The 11,651-nt window shown below is 35.0% G+C and overlaps 1 long non-coding RNA gene across 1 annotated transcript; it reads left to right on the forward strand.

Moving 5' to 3' along the window:
- Positions 1–5,411: 5,411 nt before the first annotated feature.
- Positions 5,412–8,083, forward strand: LOC106409982. Its single transcript, XR_001282229.3, has 4 exons — positions 5,412–5,882; positions 6,021–6,150; positions 6,528–6,600; positions 6,938–8,083. It is a non-coding gene; the product is annotated as an uncharacterized LOC106409982 (long non-coding RNA).
- Positions 8,084–11,651: the final 3,568 nt, after the last annotated feature.

An 11,651-nucleotide genomic window follows, 5' to 3' on the forward strand; every position in this document is an offset into this window, starting at 1 on the left:
ATTTCAGGCCAAAACAAAATAACGAAATGAGAATAAACTCAAAAATCAATATTTATATCGAGCAATAACCAAAATGAAAAAAAAATGACAAAAAATGAGAAAAATATTGAAGATAGATAGGAATGACACGTGAACGTAAACTTCTCATAACCATAATTACTTCTAAATTGCTAAATCATGATATACAACCGAGCTACCATAGTTTCATTGTAACCAAATAGTAGGCCTGAGAATCTTGGCCAAAACGTTAGGTTCTTATGCGATAAATGATTTTTTGACCTAAAATATTTTTAAAAATGAGATAAGCTCATCAGTAAACAAATTATGTAATTAACAAAAAAGTTTAAAAAAAATTGTTTAAGGGCCAAAAACTTTTATTCGGTCAAGGATATAAATTTTTATTTTTCCATACAATATTTCTTAAATAATTTTTATATAAATTCACCTTGCGCAAGACATTTTATCCTAGTGTCATATCCTAGTGTCACTGATATAAAGTAAACTCTTTTCTACTGTTAACAGAATAACAGTTTTATATTTTCTCTGACATTAATATGATCAAAGCCAATAATTCTTTTTGTCAAAGATTTTATCGTTCATCTTTTTCATTTTAAACTTCGATTTGCTTAATTCGAGCTCATATCTTCAAATCAGTAATCGTTGTCAATCGAGCTTCCATTTGGTTGACTATTGCAGTCGTTTTTCCGAATCCGAAAAAACTCACAAAACCCTAGATATTGTAGAATTTCAAAGACATGAAACAATGATACCTTATGATTACCGTGTTTTAATTTAAATAGCATGATTTATTCATGTAATGTTTAAAATGCTCACTTTCTCTCAGAAAATCATTGTACAAGTTAGATGCTACACTATATGCATGCTCTATTATGTCATACAGAATCATCTATCTTCTATACTACTAATAAAGTAAAGTTTTGTATCTCCTTGTGTGCAAAACTCGCCATGTGGCACTTCAACAAAGTCGAAGTCAACTTTTCCGCACACATATATCTGTCAGTCCAAAATGCTTTTGTTTGTTTAAATATGTGGCTCATGTAAATCAGGGCAACAAACCCAGCACTCACGTCATCTCCTCCCTTCTGCCTTCGCCTATGTTTTCTCCTCTTTCACCATTCTGTAACCGACGGAATTAAGGCGAGGCACCACTCCCCGGCGATTAATTTTTGATGTTTATGATGGCATTCAATCGTAGGCATTCAACGCTTTGAAATCCTTTCACTTCCCCTGGCTTCGTCAATCACTTCACCATATCTGTTAGTATTGACACTACTTATGGGTGGTGCTACACTTACTGCTCAAAATGTTATAGAAATCTTTAGCGTGGATTCTCATCCTTTACATGAGCATCAACAACGAAAAGGCAGTTGGTGTTCCAAAGTATACTCAATCAACTACTTTTTAGTCTTTTTTAACTAACGTTTAAAATTTTGGTTACAATCTCAGCACTACTAAACAATATAACGTATGTAACTTATGCAGGTACCGTGTCCAGCTCTGTGGGTCTGATGGGACGTACTATTGGGTTTGTCGCATTTGATGGACAGATGACTAAACTAACCAACTCACGTTCAGTCACTCAACTTATAGTAAACCAGCGTGAATCTTATACAACTTATGGTAACACCACTAAAGAAAACCTCACCTAAATTTTCTACAGGACCCAGGTTTGGAGGACCGCGATCAAAGACCCGTACCACAATGCTTAAAGGACTTGGTTGGTAGCACTTTCACTTTCCAGTTGAAGCTTTCACTTTCACTTCTTCTCAAATAATCAGTCCTTTCCCCATATCAAGAATATTTGACCGTAATCAACGCCCACCAATCCCAAACTTTGCTGGAAAAACGTAAGTTTAAGAACCTTACTAAACATGTTTTCAACTTACTCTTCTTAGGACTACAGTTTCTAATTTGCTTCATGAGCAGGGGATGGTAATAACCCCTGAGATGCAATAAACAGATGTGTTGGGATACAAAAACAAAATCTATACTATTAAAGCAGGATCCTATTGTCATAATTACCTTAGGGGCATGTTTCCTTCACTAACATTGCATGTTTCATTAAGGGCAATTAAGTAATATTAATAACAAATCTATATTGGGTCATTATTTTTGGATCCAGCCCAAATCAAATCTCTCTTGGGCCATTTGGGCCTATTAAAAAATCAGATTCAATTCTCACCCTTTTTTTTTCCTTTGGACCATTGAGTCCAAGTTCAAATAATTTTTTTTCAACTATTCTTAATTATTATTTTTTTCTTTTCTTAATATAATTTAAGCATTCATAAAAATAATTGAATTTTTTTATTGAAAAGTATAAATCTTTATTAAAAGTATATAATTTTTTAATTAAAATATTAACCCCATAATAAAATTAATTTATCAGAGTTATACCAACTTAATTCATTAAAAAAATAAAGTTTAATTTTTTTAACATAAATAGTCATTTAAAATGAAATACGATAAATAAAGATAAAATTTTTAAGTCTTTTATAAAATAAAACACAAATATATGAAAATGTGACATTTACTAAATATTTGTCAATTGAAAAAAAAAAACAAAAATAAACCCGCGCTTTCAAAGCGCGGGTCAAAATCTAGTTCTCTCTTCAAATAGAAACATTAAAGTTCTTCAGATGCAATAAACTGATGTGTTGTGAGAATTTTGTTGCTTACGATCTGTTTTTACCGTAAAAATGCACATTTAGTAGTCACATAGAAAGTTAAGGTTGTCAACCTTCTCTCATTTTCAGTTACCACACTTTGTTAAGAATGAATTAGAAATAATATATTCAAATTTAAATGATTTCGTAACTGTCATAAATTTCTTACATTAATCAATTTATTAATTTTGTGTTAAAGTGTTGTTTGGAAATCATATCCTAATTTGATTAGGAAGAAGTTGAAAATTTATGAATGGTGTTATTATTAAAAAATTTACCATTTTATAAAACCGAAGTTTGCCAAATAAGTCGTACCACAAGTTATGTAAATTTGTTTGAATATCCCATAATTAAAATATGGAAGGAATCACTGGATATCATCACATTCACAGTGTACAAAGATTCATGTTTTAACTTTATACTAGATCTTGAGCCGCGCCCCCGCGCGGATGTTGGATTTAAATTGCGTTCAATGTAAATTTATAAACCATTGATTTTATAAAATGTCCACTTATATTTTTATGTTTTGTAAAATATATTGAGAGTAGAATATATTATATTATAATATAGATGTTTGATAATAATTTTTAATCTGTACGTAATATTATATTTATAATTTTATAACTTGATGCAATTTGATGTAATTGTAATATTCATATATTAACCTATTGATTTTTTTTGTTTATTTATTTAAAAATGATTTATTTTTTTTACAGTAGGTTTTTATGAATTATTATTAATTTTATGATATTTGGTTTTCTTGAAAATTATATTGTAGTAGATTAATATATATTATATATTACAGTTTGTGTTTTTATTTTCAGCAAAAAGAAATAACAATTCATTGTAATTAATTTTATTTTTTTATTTTAAGTGAAGTGGCAAATTTGTAAATAAGAAAAAAATACAATGGCTAAATGTGTAAATAAAAAGAAATATTTAATTTGCTATCCGTGTTTCAAAACAATTCTCTGTTCTCATTTAATCTGCTATCCAAGTTTCCAAACGACAAAATCTGTAAATGAGAAAGAAATACAATGCCTAAATATGTAAATAAAAAAATATTTAATCTGCTATCCTTGTTTCCAAACAACATTCATTTAATCTACTATCTAAGTTTCCAAACAGTACCAAAAGGTACTTCACTTTTAATAATATAGATGCTTAATTAATATATATATAAACATACCTGAAGCAAAAAATAAATAGATTTTGATTAAATAAAAGAAGTTTCCACATCAAATTTATAGAAACATGGATATAAAACAGCTTAAGAAACAAAGTGATCACTACATTACATATTAACTAAAAAATTTGTAAAAAATCTTACAACATTATTTTAAAATGTTTGCTATAATAACTTTTCCTTCCATATATATTAACAATTATGAGTATTCAGTTGCGCAACAAATAACATATGAAAAGAAAAACGAGAAAATTCTATTTTAAACTAAACTAGATCATGACCCGCGCTTCAGAAGCGCGGGATATTATATGATTCAAAATTATATTAACAATGTTACAAATATTTTTGTTAATTTGTAAGAATTTAGTCTATTTAAAAAACTGCATTTTAATCAACACTTTTAAATCTTAGACCCTCGAGTCGGTAAACCCAGTACAATCAATTGGTTAAGGAGTAATATATTGCATGGTGATTATTGCATGTGGACTTATTAGATAGTGGTTATGAAATCTCAAGTTTAACATTATTGCACGTTGGTTATGAAATCGATTGGGCAAGGAGATATTTTTTTTTGAATATAAGGAATATGGGCCAACTGATAAAATGAATGCATAAAGTATAAGATATTAAGTTAGCAAAATAGAATAAAGAAATAATTTACTAACATTAATTGTTAATTAATAGGATCAGAAAATATATAGATATATATATATATCTATAAGTAAGTCCAACTTAAAAATCCACCTAGAAAAAGTCATAATGTTTCTGTTTTAATTAGAAGATGCTTACTTAGAGTCACAAAAGTGGATAGAGGTATGTAGTCTCCATAAATGTGCAGAGCAATGTGAAGAAATCGACGTAGCATTATTTTGTGAATAAAAAATGATACAATTTTGACATGAATATGAAAACGGATCAAAAGATAACCCTAACATAAGAATACAATCCAATTTCAGAACAACATACACATGAGATATCATTTCCTTAATTTGAAATCCAGAAAAACCTACATGAAAATTTCATCAAACACAACATGTTACAAAACACGTAAATGAAAATAATGAGAGGTTGTTAAATGTTGATTTTGAAAGGTTGAATTCCCACGCAAAACGCGGACAAACCACTAGTAAAATATAAATGAAAAAAAACAATGGTTAAGCATGGTACCTTGTCTTTCATCTTGCAGAAATGCTTAAACCAAAACCAAAGTCTTGCTCTAACCAAAGAAAACGCCAAACTAAAAATTAAAATTAACATAAAATGCAACAAATACAAGACTGCTGTTAAAAATTAAACATGGAAACTTCTTTATTTACAACTATACAATCGATGATATTGTCCATATATCGATCAAATCAACTTCTTCCAATGCAACATACAAAATTAATGCTTCCAAAATGCCCATCACATATTCAACACAAACTCCATCATTGTCCAACAACATACACATAACATATTCAACAATGTAAAAAATACAAAACACAATAACATATAAACAAAATTTCACACTCCAAAAATAAAATTTCATACAAAACTGTTTTATTCACATTCCTGCGCATAGCACGGACAAACCACTAATCTATAAATAGGAGAGTTTTTGCTCTTTCTTAAGACTATCCACCTCAGCATGTAGGTCCCACTCAGAAAAAATAATATAATAAAAAACTAACTGAATAATGAAAAATTAAATTATTTTGCTGCAATCATCGTCTCTTTTACATTAAACTATTCATCTTCCCCAACCTCTCCATCCCCCTCTCTTTACGATAAAAAATTCAAGCGAATAATCATAAAACAATGGGATCTCTATAAATAAGTGAGAGATTAGCTTTGAATCCAACTCTCATACACACAACTATCAACCTGTTGCTCACAATGCAACCTTTTACAATCTCGGCCTTGGTCGGTCTTCTCACGTGATTGTTCGTCGTCTCCTCCGTTTATGAGATTCATGAAACATCAAGAAGAATGGAGAGTTCATGGGCATCACCCTCCTGCTACTAGATGAAAAGGTGAGAACATGATAACCCTAGATTATCGCTCTATAACATTATCAACCCTTCCTCAACATAGTTAAAGTTTTACAAGTTTACTCCTCTCTTTGCGCATGATTTCATCATCCATGGATTCATTCCAGAAATTTTGTGCAGGACGTGTGAGAAATTTTGTAAGCCGCTGATGCAGTGGTTGGGACATGTGAATGTGTACTCTTATTGACTCGGTCCTGTCGATTTGGTAGCAGGGGTTGCAGAACGTCAATGGAGTTAATCCCATTTGTTGGTAAACATTTTTTTTGGGTTATTGTGGAATTATGATTACCAGTAAGTGTATTGACTTTTTCAGTGAATTAATTTTGGCATAAGGATGTACACATGGTCAAAATAGGATGTAGTTGATATATGTATGTTCATGATATACACCAAACACTTATAAAAAGTTGGTGCATGTTAAGAGATGATGTGTGGCTATAAGTTCTAGGGAGATGATGTTTTGTTTCTTTTATCTGGACTCTGTAATGTTGATCATAAGAGTTTGTTTTCACAATCCATATTGTATATTGTGAAAATGTTTCCACATTTGCTCTTATAATCGATCTCTTAGATTCAAATTTCCTATAGCTACAATCTTTAATGGATTTATTTTTGCTGTTGCTTTAGAGTGAGAAGAAGGCAAAGAGGCTAGAGGATGATTCAGTAAAACAAATGATCCCAACTTCTGCCACATGGTTTGGTAAACAACAGGACCTTCGTTTGAACTTGACATGTTTTGAATTTTCTCAATTTTGATGTATATGCTTCAGCTTTTCCCTAACCAATTTATCAACTCTCAGAATTGTTATTAAACTTTTCATGTATGTTAGTTATTTACAATTTGTGGTTGCCTTAAATTAATATGAAACTGTTTTTCTCGCTACAATAAAGTAAACACAAAATTAGATTTTGTTTGTTCTGTAGCTTCAAATACAAAAACATTTCTTCAGTGTGAGTCACCAGAGGCATACTCAAGCAACATAATTTTAAACTTGGATGCTATTAGGAAACTCATAGTTCGTTCCCTTTGTCTACAGATGTGTGCGAGTCAGCTAAACAATGCTCAGTCCCTCCATTTCAGTGTTCAATCACGCCAGGCCAGTCTCAAATTTAAGCATTGTTTGTGTGTTGCTTTTGGTACTGCTCAGTTTTCATTTTATCTTTGTTCTTTGTTGTCTTTTCTTCTCATTAGTAGATGTAGATAATATAACCTGTCAAATTCCTTTGTGACTATAGAAGTACAATACTTATGAGACTATGATCTAGAGAGAGGCTAGCGAATTTTTCGTGTGTGGGCAATCTATGGTAGAGCAATCTGGTATACCGAGCGCAAGGAAATATACTGCCAAAAACACGAGGACATCTACTCACTGCCGTCTAATTACCAAATCAGTATCCTTCTTCTTATGCATATACATTAAAATTATATCTATGTTTGTTTGGTCACTAATCACTATATGTAGGAATTAGGACTCTTCATTTCGTGATCCTTCATCAAATTATAGGGTATAAAATAGAAAAAAAAAAGCAGTAGAAGCATATACTTTGGAATACATGAGGTGTAGTTAGGTGATTATAAGAAAGAAAGGAATACAAGCTATGTAATGTATTTCGTGTTGTTGCTTGATGGCTTAATGTGGGTTAAGTAAAAAGAACAAGGATTTGAAAACACATAACAAATGAGGGAAAATGGAGAATCATGCTCCTCCTTCGTCGTTTTTTTTTTCCCTGATGTAAAAACCAAATGTTGTAACATCAAGAAATGCAGTTTCCAATCTTAGCAGTCGTAATATGCCTAAATTTATTTTGATAAGGACAAGAACAGAGCAAATGACAACAAATAAGCTAATCTACAACACAAACTACAACAAAAGAAACATTCAATAATAGTAGACTCAAAATCACACAATATGTTTGTCCGTGGGGAGTCGGATTTTCTTTTTTTTTTTACAAATTAATCCCACCTCAAAAAAGAAACACTGGTCAACGAGTGGTGATTTTAAAAGTGTCCTCGCGTAATTTACCAACGCTACCTACACCTTGCTGCTAATGCCCCACCTACAAGCAGAGGCGGACCCACGGAGGAAGATGGGGTGTCACTTGACACCCCTTAAATCGCTATAAATATTATTTTGGTTGAGAAAACAATGAAGAATTGATAGTTCTGCTGGTAAAGTACTCCTCCTGACCCCCCCCCCCCCTTTAACGTGGTTCGAACCCCTCCTGCGACACCTTTAAATACCAAGTTTGACCCATGTAAAATTAATTCCTGGGTCCGCCATTGCCTACAAGCCTATGCATATGCTAATATCTGCAACACAACAAGGCAAGTCTAAGAACATTATTACAGAGATTGAGCAACAAGTAAATACACAAGCGCGGGGTAGTGACAAGAATTGGCTGCTAAATCTCGGACGGAACTAAACACACCCACAGAAGTGAGTTCATTTTAACGCGTTCTTTTCTCCTTCCGCATTAACCTAATCCAAAGAACACCCCTAAGCCGTGTATTAAACGCGCCGGTTTAATCGAAACCGTAGAAAATAACAAAAAAAAAAATGGAACTTGACTATTTTTTCATGGCGAAGAAGACGACGAACACAGTACAATAGCATCAATAGTCCCACTTCGAAAAATCGAAACTTTCAGTTGAGCGATAGAGAAAGTTGGAACCTTTTGGTCCATTCTAATGGAAGAAGTGACCCGAATTGGAGACGAGCTCTCGGGCTATTTCTCTGGCTCGCAAGTGATAGAAGACAGAACGTGATCCGACGAGATGAGTCTCGGCTGCTACGATCCGATTCTCCCGTGGGTGGGTTTGGTTACTTGTTGCGTGATGGGGAAGTTGTTGTATAGAATGACGCCCCGCGAATCAGCTTGGTTCCCTAGTTGCTAAAGCTACTTAAAAAGAGTGCGAGAGCTTATCTATGGAGGCGCAAGTCTCGGCTGCTGCTACGGTGTTAGGCTTGTGATGAGAGTATAAGGTTCTTGGTTATTCTCTAGTTAGGGTTCAGATTAAGGTAGCTGCAAAACATGATGTTGTTGCTCAAGAAGAGACAAGTGTGGTTAAGCAACTAGTTACTTTGCTTTTGCTTGACCTCTTTGTGGATGATCTTAAGTCGAGTAAGCATAGTAGCTAGCCTTCATTCTCTTGTTCAGATAAACAAAGTTTAAAGATCCTATAAGTGTTCTAAGTTGAATGTATATAGTGGAAGGAGAGGAGGAATAATGAGAAGAAGTGGAAACATGAGCCTAAGGTCAACTGCCGTGAAGCTGCTTGCTAGAGGGAATGTAGCAAACAGTAGACGAAAACGGTTTTACTTTCTTTGGCCAAGATTGTGGAGAATGAAGTTGGAGAGTTCCAATAGAATTGTTTGAGATGACTCTAATGACACTTGAGATTACTGATTTGATCAGTTGGAGTCTACCTGCAAAGGAGAGAGACCGATGGGACCAAGCCAATAACCTACTTCGGATTCTGTCTATCAGTGGCTCATAGTCGAGCCTTGTCCAAGCCTTAGACGTTAGAGGAAGACCCAAATATCGAAATGGAAGAGACCATACTGTGAGCCCTCTGACCTCAGCATTTTGTTGCAGCAGGAGTTTATTTTGACCAGCAGAGTATATAGACGATTTAGCTGCATTAATATGTAATCCCGACATTCTTGCAAACTTCTCCATCACACTATGTACTCCATCAAGAGAGGAGACTTTTCCATCTGTGAAAACCAAGATATCGTCTGCAAAACTTAGATGCGTCAACCTCACTGTTTTACACATAGCGTGATACCCAAAGACTCCATCTGCAGCCCCCTTATTGAGTAATCTAGACAAAACATTGTTCAGAATCACATAGAGATAGGGTGATAAAGAGAAACCTTGTCTTATGCCTCTAGCACTGGTGAAGAACCCCTCTAACTCCCCATTTATAGCCACTGAGAAAGCAGCAGTGGACATACGTAGATGAAACCAATGAATGAATAGCTCCGGCAGTCTCATAGCTTGCAGAACATAAACAATGAACCCCCATTTCACATTGTCGAAAGCCTTAGATATATCAAACTTGACAGTAGATCGATCACTAGTAGAGATGAGATGATACCCCTTGACTAACTCATTAGCTAGACAAATGTTTTCCATCAGTAACCTCCCTTTTATGAAATCACACTGATTCGGTTCAATGACGGACGGCAAGATCATTTTCAGCCTGTTGGAAAGTAGCTTTGAGATCACTTTATATATCAAGTTGCAGCAAGCGATCGGTCTAAAGTCTTTCATTGTCTGTGCAGGAGTCTTCTTAGGAATCAGAGCTAGAATAGTGGAATTTACTCCTGTAGGTAGAAAGCCAAACTGAAAAAAAAGATTGTATCGCAACAACCAAATCTCTTCCTACTATGGGCAAGACTGCTACAAAAAACTCTTTCGTGTAACCATCCAGACCTGGAACTGTACCATTAGGTAGTGATAGCAAGGTTTTATGAATCTCTTCAGGTGTGAAAGCAGCAACAAGCATAGACGCCTATGTCGTAGAACACCTATAGCTGAGAAGTTCTTGCAGGTCCTCCATATCAGAAGTAGCTACACTATCTGGCTGGGACTGCACAAACCGCTGAAAATAGTTAATTGGTTCTCGTTTGGCAAAGGGATCAGTTAGAGTCTCCCCTTCCTCTGTGAGAAGAACATTGACATTATTCCTAGCCGCCCTTTCCTGACAAGCATTATGGTAGAATCGAGTGTTCTGGTCCCCTAGCGCCAGCCACTGGATTCGTGACTTCTGCCAAAACAGTTGCTCCTCTATGCGAGAAGATGATGCCAACGATCCGCTGCCTCAGATTCGGCTCTGAACGTCTCTGTGGTTGGGTCTGCCAGAACTTGTGATTGACAAGTACATAGGTCCTCAAACGCTTTCTTTGTTCGCAGAGGCAGGTCACCATAGCGAGTTCTATTGAGCTTCTGAATATCATGCTTGAGGGATTTCAACCTTTGATGGAATCTGCTTAAAGCTGTTCTAGAGTGAAATAGCGGACCAGTCTCAGCCCACTTATGAGCAACTAGCGGCATGAACTCCTCATTGCCTATTAGATAATTGAAGAACTTAAAAGGTTTCCTCGTGCTGGTCTGGTGCTCAGTTAAGGAAACCAGACAGCGCGCATGATCCGATACACCCCCAGCATCAAACTATGCATAGGAACGAGGGAAAGCTTGCAGCCATTCCCCATTTACCAAGACACGATCAGATTTTTTACCAACTGGATCCAAATCCCTCTTATTCCACCATGTATACACTGAGCCCACATAAGGAAGATCCATCAAACTACACCCCACCACTATATCCTGAAAGTCTCGCATGCCAGCTTGATCCACCATATAGTCTCAACATTGAGAATGTTCCTCGGAGGATAAGGTAACATTATAGTCTCCCAGCAGTATCCACGGAAGAGACAAGTGAGCATAGGCTACCCTCGTGCCTATGATTTCTTTTCATAATAACCAAGAACCTTATACTCTCATCACAAGCCTAACACCGTAGCAGCATCCGAGACTTACGCCTCCATAGATAAGCTCTCGCACTCTTTTTAAGTAGCTTTAGCAACTGGGGAACCAAGCTGATTCGCGGGGCGTCATTCTATACAACAACTTCCCCATCACGCAACAAGTAACCAAACCCACCCACGGGAGAATCGGATCGTAGCAGCCGAGACTCATCTCGTCGGATCACGTTCTGTCTTCTATCACTTGCGAGCCAGAGAA

Source organism: Brassica napus, chromosome C7, assembly GCF_020379485.1.
Source record: "Brassica napus cultivar Da-Ae chromosome C7, Da-Ae, whole genome shotgun sequence".
Classification (NCBI taxonomy): Eukaryota; Viridiplantae; Streptophyta; class Magnoliopsida; order Brassicales; family Brassicaceae; genus Brassica; species Brassica napus.